This window comes from Mus pahari, chromosome 15 (assembly GCF_900095145.1).
Source record: "Mus pahari chromosome 15, PAHARI_EIJ_v1.1, whole genome shotgun sequence".
NCBI lineage: Eukaryota > Metazoa > Chordata > Mammalia > Rodentia > Muridae > Mus > Mus pahari.
Window position 1 is genome coordinate 75,494,131 of NC_034604.1, and position 7,321 is coordinate 75,501,451.

A 7,321-nucleotide genomic window follows, 5' to 3' on the forward strand; every position below is an offset into this window, starting at 1 on the left:
TCTCTCTCCCTCTCTTTCTTTCTTTCTTTCTTTCTTTCTTTCTTTCTTTCTTTCTTTCTTTCTTTCTTTCTTTCTTTCTTTCAATTTAGGGTCTTATTATAAAACCCTTGCTGGCCTGAAACTCCCAATGTGGACCAGGCTGTCCCAAACTCACAGAGATCCACCTGCCTCTGCTTTCTGAGTGTTAGGGTGTGTGTGTGTGTGTGTGTGTGTGTGTGTGTGTGTGTGTGTGTATACTCTTCCTTGTTTCTGGCTAAATGTGACTCTACCCTGTATAGCATGTTTGTTTCATCTACTCATCTGCTGATGGGTATCTAGGCATTTTCACAGCTTAGCTATTGTGGACAGTAATATTGCATGGTTGTCATAAGCAGGGCCGAGCTGGTATCTCTGTGGTATACTGGCTCTGGTTTTCCCCCCACTGGCAAACAAAAAAGTAAACAAAACAAAAAAAGATAATTGTATGCCTCACCTCTGAATTTTGTGGGCATATTTGTCTCTGTGGGAGCTAACTGCTCTTCGGGAAGCTGAGGGACCCTCATCTGGATTGACAGCTGACCTATTGAGCAGCTGAATCCGAGGGACAACACCAAGCCTTGTCATTCCATTAACCCATAGAGCAAAGCTGCACACATGTGGGCTGTGGGCAGAGAGACTCACAGTGGGGGTGAAACAGCAGGGCCTAATGAAAGGTCAGAAGGTTGCCATTTAATATGCAAGGACAATTTTCATCCCTGCACTCACACAGTAATTTACAAAGCACTCCCTAGGGAGGAGGGCGAAGGGTGCTTATATGTGCTTATGTTTACTGACTTGTGACTTATTTAGTATTTATCTAAAGGAATTTCTTCCAAAAAGATATAAATGACAAGGAGGTAAATAAATGTGCCTTTTCTTTTCTATCCAAACTAGGATGCTTTTTTGTTTTGTTTTGTTTTATTGTTGGTTTTGTTTTGTTTTTATTTCCTGATCCTAGGATGGCAGAGAGCTGGTAGACTCATAGAGAGGGATAAATTCTGAAAAGTGGAGACAGGATCATGAGTCTTTTTAATTTGTAACTTTATACTTTTTACTGGTTTTCCCATTTCCCAATACAGCAACAGTATCTTATTTTTATAATCAGAAAAAAAAAATCTCAGCTGGGCGGTGGCCTATACCTATAAACCTCAGAATTTAGGATGTGGGGGCAGGAGAATCGAGAGTTCAAGGGTATCTTTCACTGCGTAGTAACTCAAGGCCAGCTTGGGCTACACGAGAACTTGCATTTTTAAAAAAGAAGAATTACTGAGCGGAGGGGACAGCCCTGCTGGTACCAGTGCTTGCCTAGTAAGCAGGCCGCCCTTAGCTCCATCCTCAGCACTCCATCAGGCGATAAAGCACAAAGCACTGCACTCCAGCGCTGGACATGGCCGTCCTCGCCTGTGATCCCAGCATTCAGGAGGTCAAAGCATCACAAATCCTTGGCTACATGGTGATTGCAAGGCTCGTCTGGGCTGCACTGAGACCGTGCTTCAAAGAAGAGATGAAGGGAGGGAGGGAGGGAGGGAGGGAGGGAGGAGGGAGGGAGGGAGGGAAGGAGGGAGGGAAGAAGGAAAGAAAGGGAGGGAAGGACAGAAGGACAGATTGGGGGAGGAAGGAAGTGGCGAGGGAAAAGATCACAATATATCCAATTTCCAGCTACACATTCCTCCCCTCAACACGTAGATTTCCCATTACTAGTGACAGTGAAGTTGGTGTGGTGATTCTCCACCCTGAGGAGAAAGAAGAAGCATGGAGTCTCTGGATGTCTCTGTTCTCTGCTGAGCACAGAACAACAGGACTCGCTTCTTACTCGATTTAAAATCTAAAGATGCTTCTCCCATTTTCACCTCCCCCCCTCCCTGCTTTCTCCTCCTGTGGGAAGATGCTGACCATAACCGGCTTGAAGAGGAAAGGGTTTATCTCAGCTTTCAGGCCATTAAGGAAAGCTAGGGCAGAACTCAAGGCAGGGATTGCAGAGGAAGGAACTGAGGCAGACACCAGAGAGAAGGGCTGCTTACTGACTGGCTGGCTTCCCAGGCTCACAGCCCAAACCATGAAGGCACTGCCAGCCGTCAGCTGGACCCTCCTACATCAGTTAGCAGTTAGGAAAATGCCTCCCAGATATGTCCATAGGCCAACAGGATCTAGGCAATTCCTCTTTTGAGGTTACCCCCTCCTATGTGACTCTGAGTTTTATGTCAAGTTGACAGCTGAAATTAACCATGACAATCATGTTCATCTTGTCGCTAGAAAGTCTAGAGGGAAAACATCCTGTGAGAAAGAAGTGGACCTGAAACATCCCCTGGAGGCTCATGGGAAGGTTTGGTCCCAATATAGCTGCTGTAGTTTGAACTTGAAATGCCCCCTACATGTTGGTGTTTGAACACTCTGTCCCCGTGGTCACAGAACCTTTAGGAGGTGAGGCCTTCCTGGAGGAAGTGGGTCACTGTGGCAGACCTTGGGGCTTTATGGATTGTCCCACTCCCTACTCATGCCCTTTCTCGCTCCAGATGCAATATGATCGATCAGTCAGCCTCCCACTCCTGCCTGCTGTTGTGTTTCCCCCATAATGAACTGAATCCTATTGGAACTGTGAACCAAGGAAATCTTTGCCCCTTCAGTGGCTCTGTCAGCATATTTTATTATAGTAACAGAGAGAGAAACAGTATCTGTATTCAAAGGTTAAGCTGGCGGCCTCTGACTCCGTTGATGGATTGATGCATGGATGGGTTTATGACTGAATGGACTGTTGGAAAGTGATGGCTCCTGAAGGAGATGGAGGCAGAGGAAGCAGGATACAAGCATTCCTTTTCAGGGTATAGTCTATGCATTATCTATATGCCTATCTATCTATCTATCTATCTATCTATCTATCTATCTATCTATCTATCTATCTACCTATCTATCTTTTTATCTTCTCTCTCATCTATATCGAGCATCTATCTATATATATCAACTCTATCACCTATCTATCATCTATCTATTAATCAATCATCTATCTACCTATCTCTATCATCTACCTATCTATTATCTATCATCTATCATTTATTTATCTTTCTATTATCTATCTATCTATAATCTATGTATCTACCTATCAACTGTCTACCAATCATCTACCATCTATCCAGCAGCTTCAATCTATCATCTAACATATCTATCTATCATCAATCTATCACCTATCTAGCATATCTATCATCTATCTATTATCTACCATTTATCTATCATCTACCTTTTTTTAAAAGATTTATTTATTTATTTTATGTATGTGAATACACTGTAGCTGTACAGATGGTTGTGAGCCATCCTGTGGTTGTTGGGAATTAAATTTTAGGATCTATGCTCACTCTGGTCAACTCTGCTCACTCAGTCCCTGCTTGCTCTGGCCCAAAGATTTATTTATTATTATACATAAGTACACAGTAGCTGACTTCAGACACACTAGGAGAGGGCATCAGATCCCATTTCAGGTGGTTGTGAGCTACCACGTGTTGCTGGGATTTGAACTCAGGACCTTTGGAAGAGCAGTCAATGCTCTTACTCTCTGAGCCATCTTGCCAGGCCTTATCTCTCTTTATCTATCTATCATCTATCATCAATCTATCATCTTTCTATCATCTTTCATCTATCTATCATCTATCTATCCATTTACCATCTACCTATCATCTATCTATCTATCATGTATCTATCTATCCATCTACTATCTATCTATCTATCTATCTATCTATCTATCTATCTATCTATAATCTATCATCTATCTATCCATCTACTTACTATCTATCTATCTATCTATCTATCTATCTATCTATCTATCTATAATCTATGTCCTTCTTGCCACCAGCTTCACTGCTTGCTCCACCCACATTCCCCACAACGATGTTCTGCCTTCCTTGTCCCAGGGGAAGTAATAATGCCAAGAGACCATGAACTGAAGCCAGAAGCCAAGATTCCTCTTTTAAATTGCTTTGCTAATCCTTGCCTGTGTGATGAAAAGCTGGGTAACACAGCAATAGCATATAAGTTAGCACATTTCCAGAGTCTTCTCAAAGGCTCAGCGTTTCAGTTAGGGCTGGGAGCTTGTCGTGTTACATTAACAAGGAAGGTTTATTTCCCTACATTCTTTACTTTGTATTTCATTAGCCACTTGCGAGGTTGGACATTTCTCATTAGCTCTCTGGCCTTTTAAGCCTTCTCTTTGGAGAATACTTGATTGGGTTTCTTACCATATTTTTCTTGGGACAGAGTGATGGGATCGTCTCTTAAAAATTGATCGGTGAGCAGTATCTTTGCTGATGTGGTTTATCAGTAATTCATTCGAAATATGTCATTGTAACATACTTGGTAGACGATTTCCAGCCCTTGACCTTGCACATCCTTTCTTGGCCATTGCTCTTGGAATCCACTAGTGAATTGATGCGTGAAACTGGTGCTGAGCCCGGGCAGCATCGTGGGCAGGACCCCTAGGAGAGGACGTGCTCTGGGCAAGCGTTCTCTTCTTCCCATCACTTTGCCCCAATTCCATCTGCCCCCGCACACAAAGAGCATTAAGACTCTCCCAGGGATTAACAAGCTGCACATTATACTTGAGGAATTATTTGACATTTCAATTGCCCTGAAGTCTGAAAGGGCTCTACTGTGCCCAGATTCAGATTCATCACGGGCATTCATAATGTCCCGGTTAGGAGCCCATTTTTCATTTTCATCTATACATCACGGGCAATTTCCTCTGCGGCCTGAAGACAGTGTTTCAGTTATACATCCAGGAAAGAATAGCTTGTGCCTGGTAATCAAATCAGCAATTGATTAATCCTCCTTAAATCATGCTTAGTGCGCACAGGAAGACTCCTTAAAGGTTTCTTTGCCTGAGGACTATGTACTGGAGTCTGCATGTGTTAATAATCTGGAGAAAACAGAGGGTGGAGCACAGCAGAATAGAAAAGAAGGAGCACTGACAAAGTTAAAGGCAGTGTCTTGCCATCCTCAGAGGCCAGGAGTCGTAGCCATTTTAAAGAGGAGCTTGTAAATTCAAACTGTTTTTTTATAACATGCATTAGGAAGACGGCTGGTTAAAACATGTGTTACTTCCAAGGTCTTTTGTTTGTTTGTTTGTTTTGTTTTGTTTCTATCAAAAGGAGATGATTTAAATAGTTAATGAATAGCATGAAGAAGGGAGCATTTTCACAACATGAAGGAAAGCAGCAGTGATGTAATTGCCTGCCATGAGTGGTACATGAGTGCACCAGTACCAAAATACCAAAGTATATGCCCTACTTAATTATTAAACCTTGTATACACAGGGTCACACTGTGTAGCTCTGGCTGAAATGTCTGTGGCCCAAGACTCGTGATCCAACTGCCTCAGCTCCCCAGGTGCTAGAGTTATAGGCAGACACCACTGGCTTGCCCTTTCTTCCTTTTGTAAAATTTATTTTACTTTGTGTATATAAGTATTTGACCTGCATGTAAGTCTGTGTACCACATGTATGCCTGGTGCCTAGGAAGGCCAGGTCCCCTGGAACTGGAGTAATAGTCGTGAGTCACCATGAGGGTACTGGAGTTGAACCCAGGTCTCCTGGAAGAGCACTCAATATTCTTTTTTTTTTAGATTTATTCAACAATGGGAGGAGAGGCCCTTGGTCCTGTGAAGATTCTATGCCCCAGTATAGGGGAATGCCAGGGCTAGGAAGAGGGAGTGGGTGGGTTGGTGAGCAGGGGGAGGGGGAAGGGAGGAGGGGAGGGGAGTTTTCAGAGGGGAAACCAGGAAAGGGGATAACATTTGAAATGTACATAAAGAAAATATCTAATTAAAAAAGTTTTATTTACTTATTTTATATGAGTACACTGTAGCTGTCTTCAGACACACCAGAAGAGTTCATCGGATCCTATCACAAATGGTTGTGAGTCACCATATGGTTGCAGGGAATTGAACTCTGGACCTCTGGAAGAGCAGTCAGTGCTCTTAACTGCTGAACCATCTCTCCAGCTTCACACTCAATATTCTTAACCATTGAATGAACTCTCCAACCCCCTACAAGAAGAAATTCTCGGATCGACCCATTCTCCAGAAAAAGAAGATGAGCAGAAAGAAAATGGGGCTCACATCATGCTAACCCCACTTTCTCTGGAGAAGACATCTAAAGCTGCCAAGGGTTAAGAAGAACCCGCGAAGCCGTTGTGGGTGGCTTCTACCGTGCTGGATACAGAACTTGGGACGTGCCATGTCAGAAGGAAAGAAGGCTGTGTGGCTGGACCTACCAACACATAGTTCTTTTCTCAAGAGATCTTCAGCCTACCTGGGAAGAGAAGGGAGAACAGAAGAAACCTGAACAGGGACCAATCAAGAGCGCGTCTGTGGTACGAACAGAAAGTTCTGGGGAGTGAGCTGGTGACCGCGTGAAGATGTGGTACTGGGCAAAGCTGTTCCGCTCACTCTGCATGCACAGATTTTGACCACAGTTATTAAAAACGAACACCCCCATTTCCACTCCCCGGTCCAGGCAAGGCAGCCAGCGTAAGTGCACAGTGTCATGGAGAGGCAAGAGCCTCCCTCTGTGACCAGGATTCGAAACAAAGCTTAGTTCAATCCTCGAGTCTGCCAGCCACGGCCAGAAAATGATCTGGAGGCCGAGGAGAAATCCAGGACACATCTCAGACCCTGTGACTCTCTGCAGAGGTCCCAGAACTCCAGCAGGTATTTTGGGACTGTGACAACCTGCCACTGTAGAGTGCATTGTAAGGTCAGTGTGTGACCAGCTTCTGTGGCCAACTCCTGCCCCACACCTGCCCAAACCAGGCAAGCTCTGAAGCTTCTGTGCACTGGAGACAGCAAGAAGACATCCTTGGAGATGAAGCTAGATTCCCACTCCCCTCTTACGTGGAATGTTATACTCTAGAGGAGGCATGACAGTCACAGCAGGTGATACGTGTGTGGTAGGAACATCACTGCGAAATGGACATACGCTGCCACAGTGTTTCCCCAGGTAAAATTCTTCTTAAAAAAAAAAAAAAATCTCCACTAGTTAGCCATGTAACTGGGATACATATTAACACTTGGCTCCAGTTATCCCAGAGGACCTACAAGACTACCAGAAAAGAAGTTCTGTGGGCCAGGCCTGTAGCTCAGTGGGTGGCTGGCTTACCTAGCATGCACATGGTTCTAAGTTCAATTCCCAGCACTGCATAAAGCCAGCAGGGTGGTGGACGCCCCTGATCCCAGCGCTTGAGAGATCGTCCTCAGCTACAGCTACGTGGGAGTTTGAGATCAGCTTTGGGTACATGAGGAAAAGAGAAAAGGGAGGGGAGGG